The sequence below is a fragment of the Ranitomeya variabilis genome, chromosome 6 (genome assembly GCF_051348905.1).
Source record: "Ranitomeya variabilis isolate aRanVar5 chromosome 6, aRanVar5.hap1, whole genome shotgun sequence".
Classification (NCBI taxonomy): domain Eukaryota; kingdom Metazoa; phylum Chordata; class Amphibia; order Anura; family Dendrobatidae; genus Ranitomeya; species Ranitomeya variabilis.
The window spans coordinates 91,576,722-91,589,688 of NC_135237.1; the positions used below are offsets into that span (position 1 = coordinate 91,576,722).

Genomic DNA, 12,967 nt, shown 5'->3' on the forward strand with positions numbered 1-12,967 from the left:
CAGGGACATTTGGGTAGATTTATTACTCGGCTTGGCATTGATTGGCTAATAAAAATATTTCAAGACAGACAAAATGTCCCAGACGTGTGTGATTCTTGTGTATGGATACACATGCGAAAATGACATTTGTTTGCGGTGTACACATGATTGTATCTATACTCTGCTGTAAACTCATACATCCTTTTTTAGCGTATGACACAAAATCAGAAGTTGTGTGACTCATAAATGCAGATTTCCTGGAACGTTTTGTTGAGTACAAGGTAAAAAGTCAAAAACTACTGAAGATGCATCTATGTATTCAGGTCGGAGAAAATAGGAAACGGTTACACCAGAATACATTTTAGCTTCGTGATCTAGAGGGGTTTGCAGAAAAACTTGTATTTTTACTTTTTTTTCAATTAAAAAGTCTCAGAAGAGGGAACCCAACAATGCAGGAGCTCAGATTCATCTACCGTGCTAAACGTATCTAGAAGGCATTGGGGGAAAAAATGGTTGATGGTTGGACAATTTGTGAACGAGTGTTCCAATGACGCAGTATACATGGCTATAGGTTTAACTACTGTCTTATAGATCCAAGTGCTCTTTGGAGTCAGGGAATCAGTCACAAGGTTTTTGCCATCCAATCTGAGAGCAGCATGAGGTAGGAACCAGAAACCCTAACTCCAACAATGTGTCACTTACTGGGCTGCTTGCTGTAGTTTTGTTAAGATCACTGTTGTCATCAGACTATCACCAGAGGACTAGAAAACCTGCTGCCACGTAGTGTTCCATATTTGTGAACTCTGTATAGAGCTGAAGTTTTCTGGCTATGCACAGTGTACACAGAGTGCCGAGAACTGCTAGATTTGCAGCAGATGCAACAGTGATTTTTATCAAAACTGCAGCAAGCAGCCCAGTAATAAGTGACACACTGCTGGAATCAGGGTCTTTGTTTCTACATTATGATTGTAAGCTCTACTAGTTTGTATTCAGAGTTCTATCCACAGAGGTGAAAGTCTCTGGAAAAAGAGAGCTCTATAACTGTACACCACGCACCTACAAGTCTGCGAGCAGAGATGCCCAAAGTATATTAGAAAGTTTCATTACGTCACTAACACATATTACTAAGCATTAGTTACAAAAAAAAAACAAGAAAACGCTGCGCTGTAATGTGGGACAATATACAAAACGGCAGAAAATCACCTCCGCAGATAGTTCAGAGGGACGAACTACACCAGAAGCCAAAAACACCTCTCTAGCTCAGCCCAATAAATCATTCATAGAGGTTTCAATTCATATTCATCTGATAAACACTGGCACGTCGTCACGGCTCCATCCCAAAAGGTCAAAATTAGTCACAGACGTCTGTACAAGAGAAAAACAACATCGTGCAAAACCACTTTGAATGTAGAAACAGAAGCAATGTATCAAGTGGATAGATTTATCAAATATACATACATAGGAAACCATTTTTTTTTTTTTTAAGTTTACGGGATTTTTTGGACTCTTCCAATCTACGCCGCAGTTTCTATTGGGACATGTTCAGACTGATGCAGCGACACTTTATAAGCAATTTCTATTAGTTACATAAAACTGGAAAAAGTCTAATCTGTAGCTCTAAACTGTAAATCTCAGCGGTAAGTGACCAGAACGTAAATGACAAAAACAAGAAGACGTGACGGCAGAGCACGAGACCTGCACCTACTGATTGGTTCATTGACTACTCCCAAAATAAGAGACATACAGTGTAACCCAATCCATTAAATACTGCGGGCGTTCATGCCTGAGTGACCCACGGTAATTATAGGAAAAGACTAATATTTTAATGAGCAATTATTATTATTATTATTATTATAAGTGTATCTTTTGTTTCACAGCTGAACGGATCATTTCATAAACAATTGCACCAATATGCAGACAAGAGATTTTTTCCTGTAAGGCTGCTTTCACACATCAGTTTTTGAAATCCGGGGAATTTTGAAAAAATGGATCCGGCAAAAAGTTGCTGCCGGATCGTTTTTTCTCTCATAGACTGGTATTAGTGACAGATGGCCTCACGTTTCATCCGTTTTTCACTGGATCCGTCAAAAATTGTTTTCCGGCGGCTGTTTTTTGTGTCCATCGAAAAAATGGACAGCGACGTATCCGTCGCCGTTCGTTGTTTGTTAGAATAGAACCCTATGGCGCCGGGTGCATCAAATGACGGAATCCAGCGACAGACTCCGTTTATTTAACTGAGCATGCTCCAATTATTTTAGGATCTAATTAGCTGGATCAGCTAGTCGGATCCGTCGAAAAAACGGATCCGTCGCATCAGTTTTTCACAATCTGCAACAGATCCGTTTTTTTTCAACATTCGACGGATTGTGCCTGACGGCAAAAAACGGATGTGTGAAAGCAGCCTAAGGCCCCTTTCACACATCAGTTTTTTGCCGTCAGTCAAAATCCGTTGGCTTGACAGATTGACGGATCCATCACAGATTGTGAAAAACTGATGCAACGGATCTGTATTTTGGACGGATCCGACTAGCAGATCTGGCTAATTGGATAAGAGCATGCTCAGTAAAAAAAAAAAAAAAGGAATCAGTCATCGGATTCCGTCATTTGATGGATCCAGCGCCCAAAGGCTTCCATTTGAGCGATGGATCCGTCGCTGACCATTTTTTAAACGTACACAAAAAACATTGCTTTGTCCGTTGTCTCCGGCCGCTGGACAAACAATTTTCGACGGATCTGGCGAACTACGGATGAAACGTGAGGCCATCCGTCACTAATACAAGTCTATGAGGAAAAAAAGGATCCGGCGGCATCAGTCGCTGGATCAGTTTTTTTCAAAATTCGACGGATTGCGACTGATGGCAAAAAACTGATGTGTGAAAGGGGCCTTTAGAAAAATAAAAATTAAAACTTCATATTTCCACCATAGATAACTTTTATCATCATGTACTGTACAGATAGAAATGACTACTCGTACTGGATGCCCATGGAACAACACGCAATGTCTATTCTTTTACTATGGGAGTCAATGGCAGATATACAGTATGCGGCTGTATAAAGCTTCTGTCTGAGAAGTAAGCCCAATGGAACATACCGCTAACAGACAAAAAAAACAAAGGGCACGAGTCATTGTTGCACTTTTCTGACAAGATTTTGAAGTTTTTTGATTGTTTTCCATTTCTGCCTTTCTTTTAATTTCCACTTTTACATGTTTGCCTTTTTTTTGTTTTTGTTTTTAATTTCTGCCATAAAACAGGATAAAGACAAAAAAGAGAATTTTTTTTAACCATGTGGGTCAAGTTTGATCCATTTGGCAGAAAAAAAAAGTCAGCAAATTCCACAAGACACAGAAAAAAAGAGGAACCTAAAAAAAAACAAAAAAAAAACACAAATGATGAATCGGGCCTCAGACTTTTATTTATTGCTGGCATTAGCTTAGATGCCACTAGAAGGAAAATAGATACAAAAACAGCCAATTTTGTTTATGCTCCAGATTTTATGTAACTAAAAAAGAAAAGGAAAGCACATTTCTCAGATTAGCGTTTTAAGGTTTAACGTACCATCATTTTTTTCCCCCAGAAACAGGTTCACACTATTCATGGGAATGTGGAATGGAGTTGAAACGACAATTTTCCGTTAAGAGAACCTATTACCGCACTGGGATTCTGCGCGGAATATATGCATTTAGTCTACATAGATTATTCCAATGTCACTTCTGCAACGGCCTATCAAATTTTAAGTGAAAATCTTAGAAACTAGCCCATTCATTAGCAGATGAGAGAAAAAGCTTTTCATGCTCTAATTAGCTCTCTGCCTGCAGATTCTTGCATTGCACAAAGTGGCAGCGGTCCGGCTGTGTTGCACAGTGCAATCAGCCGCCACCTCCTGCTGCCCAGACCTGCTCATCTATAGGAGAAAGTCTTCAAGCCCTGGATTACTCATCTGCAACATTTATGAATTAGACTTTCTTTTTTTTGGCAATGTCAGACTGCATAGTATCTACCTAGAAAGATGGCAGAAATCTATTTCCTCTTAATAAAGAAAACTCTACAACAAGAAAGACTCAGCGGCAAGTAAATCAGCCTCGACGTCCTGAATGAAGGATTTACTGTCACAACCAGTTGAATATTGGGCCGGATTCACATATGGGTGTCTCAGTACGGACTGGCCACAGGGATCCGGATTCCACCATGACAATCTGACTGGACATGTACAGTATATGCGGCTGTCAAGTTGGGATTAGGACCCACGGCCACTCCGTCTCGCTCATGCTGCACTCGGACCGTGAAACACAAATGTATGAAACCAGCCTTACATTGCCTAACAAAACCAGTCTCTCCGCTACAGAGAGATCAATATGATTATCATGCTTTTTATGGCTCCTTAAATGAGAAAGCTTGACCCATCACTTCACTATTCCCCGAGGTAGCATAGAAACTCTAAATCTTTTCTTGGAAGATCCAAATTCGTAACAGTAAGCAAGAGATCCAATATTTATGCACTGTTAATGCAGCACTTAGTGGAAAACCCTTCAAGACAGTCATTTTGAATCTGATGAGATAAACTGTAGGAAAGACAACAGTAAAAAGCATGTACACTATATAAAACGGAATTACATTAACCACAGGAAGCGCGCCTCGCATTACAAATCCACTATATTTAGCCACATAATTTTATAAGTAATGTGCGCATTAAATATAACATTACACTTTTTTTACGCAAGGCTAATACAGTTTCCAGTACTGGACACACATACATATGAAAGGAGAAATTTACTTGTAATTCTTAGAAGAAGAAAAAAGAAAAAAAAAAATCAAGTTGTTATCAACTATCCATAAGGAAAAGGGACAACTTGCTAATCTCGGTGGTCCAACTGCTGTGGAACAATGAAAATGGGGCTCTGCAGTACTGTCTTGAATGGAGGGAAGGTGTGGATGTTGGCATCCACTCAATTCATTGCCCATAGCACTGCAAAGTATAGTGCTCGGCTATCCTGCCACTTAGTGAAAAATAATAACTGGTTCAACTGATGAACTATAAAAAGCTGTCTCATTACCAAAGTGCTACACAAGAAACATCTCATGATGGGTAAAACCAGTGAGCTCACTCAAGACCTTCGCAACCTTATTGTTGCAAAACATACTGATCGCATTGGCTACAGAAGACTTTCTAAACTACTGAAGGTTCCAATGAGCACAGTTGGGGCCATAATCTGGAAGTGAAAAGAACATAATTTTACCATATACTGGCCATAACCAGATGCTTCCCGCAAGATTTCAGACAGATGAGTAAAAAGAATCAGTGAAGCATGCTGGAGGCAGCATCGTGCTTTGGGGCAATTTTTCAGCAGCTAGAAATGGTGCTTTATTCAAGGCGAAGAGAATTCTGGACAGTTCCAAAATATCAGTCAATTTTGCAACAAAACCTTCAGACCTCTGCTAAAAAAAAAAAAAAGAAGATAAAAAGGAATTTTACCTTTCAGCAAAAAAAAGGACCTTAGGGAATCTGTCACCTCAAATTGGTGGGCTATGTAAATGCCCTGTGTTCGGTCAGAAGGGCGGTGTTTCGTATTCTTTCCTCCACCCCATCCTTCCCCGCTGTCCACAATATTTTCGGGAAGTTGAGTAGGTGTCCTCCATAGTTCGCGCGTGCGCAATGCAATCTTGTCTCACGCACACACAACATGCTTTGCCCATCTGCGGGCAAAGCCGAAAAGCATTACTGCGTATGCGCCGACACACTATGTCCTGGAAGTATTTTGTGGTGTTCTTGGACATAGTGCGCCAGCGCATGTTCAGTAATGCTTTTGGGCTTTGTCCGCAGATGGGGAAAGCATACTGCACGTGCGCGAGGCAAGATTGCATTGCACATGTGCGAACTATGGAGGACACCTACTCAAATTCCCGAAAATATTGTGGACAGCGGGGAAAGATGGGGTGGAGGAAAGAAGACGAAACACCGCCCATCTGACCGAACACAGGGCATTTACATAGCCCGCCAATTTGAGGTGACAGAGTCCCTTTAAGCATACCTAAAAATTAACAAAAGAATGGCATCCCCAGAAGAAGAACAAAGGTTTGGATGGTCCAGCTAGAGCCCAGAGCTGAATCCATTTGAAAATCTGTGTGTTGACCTGTAGAGGGTGCTGTACAAGGCCCTCGCAATCTGATAGACTTGGAACGCTATTGCAAGAAAGAGTAGGCAAAGCTTGCCAATTCTATTTTCCAATTGAACTGTACATATTAGCACGGTACCAAGATATATATCTTTCCTGTATCATATTATAGGTGACATTGAAGATGGAAAAAGTACAACAGACAGGGAGCAGTGGCGGAGACTCAGCGCTGGACCTGGGGAGGGTGAGTAACAAAACTAGTACCAAAACTTATAGGAAAAACTTTTTTTTTTGAAAGGGGACAATCTCTTTAATATCAAATCATATCAGCAGTTTGCAGCTCCAAATTCAGCCAGATGTATAGAGCAAAAACAAAGCATCTATGTACATTCTGCATTACCCGTTCTCAGGCACTGCAGCTAAACATGTTAATAGGAACAGAGCTGCGGTACCCAACAACAGCCACTACCTAGTTTACTGACCTATGCTGCACCGGCACCATACAATGTATACATCCAGCCTCACCAGAACCGCAATCAGCTAGTGGTCCAGAGTGCTGCACCCCCATCATTCTAAAATTAAAGAATTGTCTGGAGGATCTTAACATCTTTAAGTAAATCTTAGGAGCATAAACTAAAATATTAAATTGAAGCTTTCTTAGGAACTCTTCAGATGGAGATGTGCAGCCTGTTGTGCACAGTCATTAAAGTACGTAGTTGGTCCATGGCCTTGATGTCAGAACATGCACTTGTCCTCCATAATACACAAGTGTTCTAAATATTCAAAAGTTTGCAAACGACTAAGTTACAAGTGCGTTAAGGCTGTTTATTAACCACACAATCTGGAGGATTATAAAAGACAATTACAGTGTAACGTACCAGGATGAGCCAAGCAGCTTTACTTCACCAGTATCGAGAAAGATGGACACCAACAATCCTCAGGTGACGTCCCAGTCTTGTGACACAGTGGGGGTAAAGCCTTCAATTAATCCTGCATTAACAAAAGGGACAGCTTCACTATGGACTCAATAAAGACAAATTGTAACACATACAAGATTTGCTGAGAAATAGCATTCTTTTATTTATTTATTTTTTTAACACCATGATGAAAACCCAAAAGATGCCATTGCCGGTAATGGGGTCTTCCGGGCATTGTTTATGTGCATCATTTGACAGATTCATACCCTGCATTAATCCATTTCTCTATTCCTAAAACAGAACAGTAAAACATCATTCCCAATGCTTAGTAAGTCCTTTATTGTTGCTATCCATTTCTGTTATTTTTTTCTTTTCACCTTTATTCCTGAAAGTGCACTGAATACAACAGTTCAAATTTCAAACACAACCTTAGAACTTATGGCAAGGTTATAGTTCTTATGAAATTAATCTTTGCACCTCAGATCCTTGCCAAGTAAAAGATTGACCTACATGTCGTACGTGATAAAATCTTTCTGCTAAATCATGCACCTGTCCACCAAAGCAGGGGACATCCTGCACCACATGACAATGGTTATGAAAACAAGAAAAGCCCAAGGGATCAATAACCGAGCATGATAAGTCCCAAACATGGCCAGAAAAAGAATCCACGTAGCGTAGAGCATTCTGGTAATACCGATGTACACCTATATACATTACATATGAACTCATAGGTCTAAAATTAGGTGAATGCAACCTCAGATGAACAACATATAGTAAATTACAACTGGTCATTTTACAAAAGCTAGGCCAAAACGCCCTTATTTTAAAATTATCCATCACGTGGACATGTCAGACCAGCAAGCTGCCAAACTTCTGCTTTTATAGAGATGGGCAGACTTGCTGATGAACAATTAGTCAAGGACATTTGATTTGCAATAGAGCTGGTGCAAACTGAATCACAGGACCCAGTCTGGCATCCACGTCAGTAATCTCTAGCCATTCAACAGGAGCCCACAGAACTACTGGAATCTGTGGCTCTTCTTTTGATAAGCTGACATGGTGCAACGTCACATGTGTCACACCAGGTCCGGCAAATCAAAAGAAGAGTTGCATATGTCAGAAGGTAGTTCTCAGGGCTCCCGTCCTACAGTCAGCGATTACAGGTCTCGCTGCTGGACTGGGCCCTGCAAAACTATTTGCACCAACTCTAATTAGCTGAATCTGTCTGCTACTCATCCTTTTAATTAATGTGGACACAGTAAAGATGTTCTTAATTTTTATTTGTTATTATGTCCCGATTTGTAAAACAGAATTCAAAGATGGTGTACTTAAATTTCTCTCATGATTATACATACACACAAAATAAAAGATGTATATGTACACATGTTTCATACATACATATTACAAACTTTTATTTAGCTAACTAAACGTATTATTTTATTTCACTGTTGTCCTCTAACGTTCACTGCAGAGTCTCAATGTGATACAGACTCACTGTCTGCCTTCTGCTTGAGATAGGTTTTTCTCTGTCCGCTCTTACAGCAGGAGGCAAGGGAGACAGGCTGAGACTGAATCTTATAAAAATAATACACAAAGTACTTGTATATAGCAGAGACAGTCATTGATAATTAGGGGAGTTTTATAACTCTGCAGCTTAAAAGTTTAATGACTCATCATATCACAGCTGTTTTATGTAAAGCAGATATTATATGTTAAGCTGCATGCAGGAGGCAGGTAAACAAAGAGCAGAGCTGAATGGAGGAAGATGTCAGAGCTGTCAGTAGGGACAGGAGACAATGTCCTCCTGTATACAAAAGGGAGAATGTACTGGACTGGCAGTCAGACTGGAAATCACATGGACAAATTATGGTTGTGAATAAGGAAAGGATTGAAAAATGTGTGAAATCAAAGAGACAGAAAGAGAAAAAAAGAGAAAGAGAAAGGGAGAAAAAGAGAGAAAAAAGAGAGAAAGAAAAAGAGAGAAAGAAAAAGAAAAATGTGTGAGAGAAAAAGAAAAAGAAAGTGAGAGAGATAGAGAGATAGAGAGAAAAAGACAGACAGAAAGGGAGAAAAAGAGAGACAGAGAAAAAGAGAGAGCGAAAAAAAGAAAAAGAGAAAGCGAGAGAGAGAAAAAGACAGAAAGGGAGAAAATGAGAAAGCGAGAGAGAGAGAGAGAGAGAGAGAGAGAGAGAGAAAGACAAAAATGGAGAAAAAGAGAAAAAAAGAAAAATAGAGAAAGTGAGAGAGAAAAAGAGAGAAGAAAAAAAAAAAAGAGAGAGAGAGAGAGAGGGAGAGAGGGGGAGGGAGAGGGAGAGGGAGAGGGAGAGGGAGAGGGAGAGGGAGAGGGAGAGGGAGAGGGAGAGGGAGAGAGAGAGAGAGAGAAAGAAAGAGATACAAAAAGGGAGAAAAAGAGAGACAGAGAGAAAAAGAGAGACAGAGACCCCAGAATGGAAAATTCATGCTTAGTTTAAAAAACGTAATCCGTCGCCATATTCCATCATTTGACGGATCCGGAGTCATAAGGTTACATTATAGCAAATGACGGATGGCGACGGATCGCTGTCCCTTTTTTCGACAGACACAAAAACGTTACTATGTCTGTTTTTTGTGTCTGGCGAAAAAATGGACAGTGACGGTTCCGGCGAAAAAAGGATGAAATGTGAGGCCATCCATCGCTAATACAAGTCTATGAGGAAAAAAACGGATGTGGCGGCAATTTTTGCCGGATTGTGCCTGATGGCAAAAACCTGATGTGTGAAAGCAGCCTAAGGCTATGTGCCCACCCTGCGGATTCGTGTGCGGATTTTTCAGGTGATTTTTCCTGCGGATTTACAGCGGAATTCCTGCGTTTTTTTGTGCAGATTTCACCTGCGGTTTTACACCTGCGGATTCCTATTGAGGAACAGGTGTAAAACACTGCGGAATCCGCACAAAGAATTGACATGCTGCGGAAAAAACAACTCAGCATTTCCGCACCATGTGCACTGCGGATTTGTTTTTCCATAGGTTTACATGGTACTGTACAACACATGGAAAACAGCTGCGAATCTGCAGCGTCCAGTCCGCAGCGGATGCGCAGCCAAATCCGCACGGTGTGCACATACCCTTAGGCTGTGTGCACACGTTGCAGATTTTTCGGGTTTATTCGCTATAAAAAATGTGAAAAAAACGCATAAATTATGCATCCCACCATTTAGAATGCATTCCGCAATTTTTGTGCACATGATGCGTTTTTTTTCCGCGAAAAAAAAACGCAGCATGTTCATTAATTTTGCAGCTTTTTTGCGGATTTCCCACTATATTATTGCATTGGGAACCTCCGGAAAAATCCGCAAAAAAATTTTGGATTTTTCTTGCAGAAAATGTCCTGTTTTGCTTAGGAAATATCTGCAAGAAACCCTGAACGTTTGCACATGGCCTTAGACTGAAACATTACATATATTACTAAATAGCTATAAATTTATATGAAAAGTGGTAAAGTACTACAGTACTTTAAAGTTCTATACAGCCAATAACAATATACAGGCGATCTGCACTGTTTACATAGGAGTAAATATGACTACCGTATCTAAATATAAAGTCCTGTGGAAAGTTAAACAGGCACTCAAATTAAATTCTTTTATCATCTTAATATATTGCAGTCATCATATTATATAGCACTGTGTACTTACAATTGCTCATTTTGCCCTTCTAACCAGCTAATTCTTCTCTTTTCTATTAAGTCTGTGACATCACGTGAACAAAAACTGACTAGTTCACTCCTAAGCCCTATGCAGAAACATGACCGCGTATAGCCAATGAAGGATCCTTTCCGTTATAAATCCTCATCCCCAACTACCTTGCTCCATTTCAACCATACCCCTTAACTACCCAAGAAATTGACATGAATACATAAATTTCTTTTGGATAATTTGGCCACAGCGGCCATTTTATTAACAAACAAATACATGAATAACAACATGTAAACATTGCAAATATAAAAACCTCGAGGGGAGGGTTCTTGGAGCTAATAAATCTGGCTCATAATAGGCCGAAAGCCTACCGCAAAATTTAACCCAAAAACACGTATTTACCCTCAGCCGTAACCACCAGCTCGAGGGCACCATGTAACCCATTTCGGGCAAACCAACCACAAAGCTCCCGAGGTAAACACCACCGTCCAGAGCCCGTAACAAAAGCCAGATCAACCCCATAAGCATCATCACCAACTCCAAGAACCCCACCCCCCGCCAACCCGCCACTGTGACGATAATAACAAAAAATTTCCTCCCCTGATAAGTTGAACATAACAACATTTCCAATACAAATTGAAAATAACTAACACGTAAACCTCCACCAAAATTACGTTCTCCTTCGATTGCCACCAAAAAAGGGAGGGTGGGAGGGACTCACTTCGCCTGTCTCTGAGCAACTGCCCCTTTTCCCGCACTTTTCCCCAAGCCCCCTCCTCCCATTCCCAGGAATACCCGCCCCAATTCCTAACCTACCAATCCTGAGCCCCCAGTTTAATTTCCAAAAATTCTGCACTGCTCCCCATGGCAACGCAGTCATGTGGGGGCTTCCTTTTAGCTGCGCCCCATACAGCCCCCCCTCTTGACCGCGTATAGCCAATGAAGGATCCTTTCCGTTATAAATCCTCATCCCCAACTACCTTGTTCCATTTCAACCATACCCCTTAACTACCCAAGAAATTGACACAAATACATAAATTTCTTTTGGATAATTTGGCCACAGCGGCCATTTTATTAACAAACAAATACATGAATAACAACATGTAAACATTGCAAATATAAAAACCTCGAGGGGAGGGTTATTGGAGCTAATAAATCTGGCTCATAATAGGCCGAAAGCCTACCACAAAATTTAACCCAAAAAGTCATAGTTACTCACCGTTAACGGTGTTTCTCGGAGCCCATGACAGCACTACGGAGAGAGGGGATCCGCCCTTCAGGGACAGGAAACCTACAGATAAAAGGGCGGTACCTCTCCCTCGCATCAGTTGGTTTACAGAGCATCAGAGGACCTCCAGGTTAATTACAACAGAGAACATTATATTATAACATTTCTTAAAAGAGGAACCCCGTGCCTAAACCTATAGTATATATATCATATAAATTAAATAAATTATATTTAGAAAGGTGCTCACCGCACTCGTGATGGGAGGGAATAAGCAGGTGCTGTCATGGGCTCCGAGAAACACCGTTAACGGTGAGTAACTATGACTTTCTCGGTCTCCCATGACAGCACTACGGAGAGAATTGCAGAGATTAAGCTTAGGGAGGGACCACCGCCTCAAGGACCCTTCGTCCGAAGGTTAAGTCAGATACAGAGGCTAGATTTAGTCTATAGTGCCTAAAAAAGGTTGATGGTGATGACCAGGTGGCCGCCTTACAGATTTGCTCTATTGATACCTCTGACCTCTCAGCCCATGAGGTAGCTACTGCTCTTGTGGAATGCGCTTTTATACCATCCGGGATTGTATTCCCCGAAGATGAATATGCCAAGGCTATTGCCTCCTTAATCCATCTGGCTAAGGTTCCCTTGGATGCCCGGAATCCTTTTCTGGGACCCTGAAAACAGACAAACAAAGAGCCTTCCTTCCTGTACTCCCTGGTGGAATCTAGGTATTGGACTAGGCATCTTTTAACGTCTAGATTATGGAAGTTTAGTTCTTTCTCGTTTTTTGGGTTTGGACAGAAAGATGGTAGGGATACTTCTTGTGACCTATGAAATTTTGATGCCATTTTTGGCAAATAGGCTGGGTCGGGTCTAAGAGTGACTCTATCATCCAAGATTTTAGTGAAAGGTGGATTAGAGGAGAGGGCTTGAATGTCGCTTATTCTGCGCGCAGATGTTAATGCTACTAAGAGAATAGTTTTGAGTGATAATGTTTTTATGGGAATCGTTTGTATAGGTTCAAATGGAGGGCCCATTAATGCTGAAAGGACTAAATTTAGGT

General features: G+C 40.9%; 1 protein-coding gene across 1 annotated transcript in view; it reads right to left on the reverse strand.

Annotated features, from left to right (window-relative positions):
* The window catches only part of OSBPL3 (oxysterol binding protein like 3), a 172,776-nt gene that overhangs the window by 124,927 nt on the left and 34,882 nt on the right, over window positions 1-12,967 (reverse strand). The window contains exon 2 of the mRNA XM_077268789.1: window positions 6,970-7,081. The gene's annotated coding sequence lies outside the window, so the exon portion shown is untranslated. The remainder of the gene's footprint in view (window positions 1-6,969; window positions 7,082-12,967) is intronic.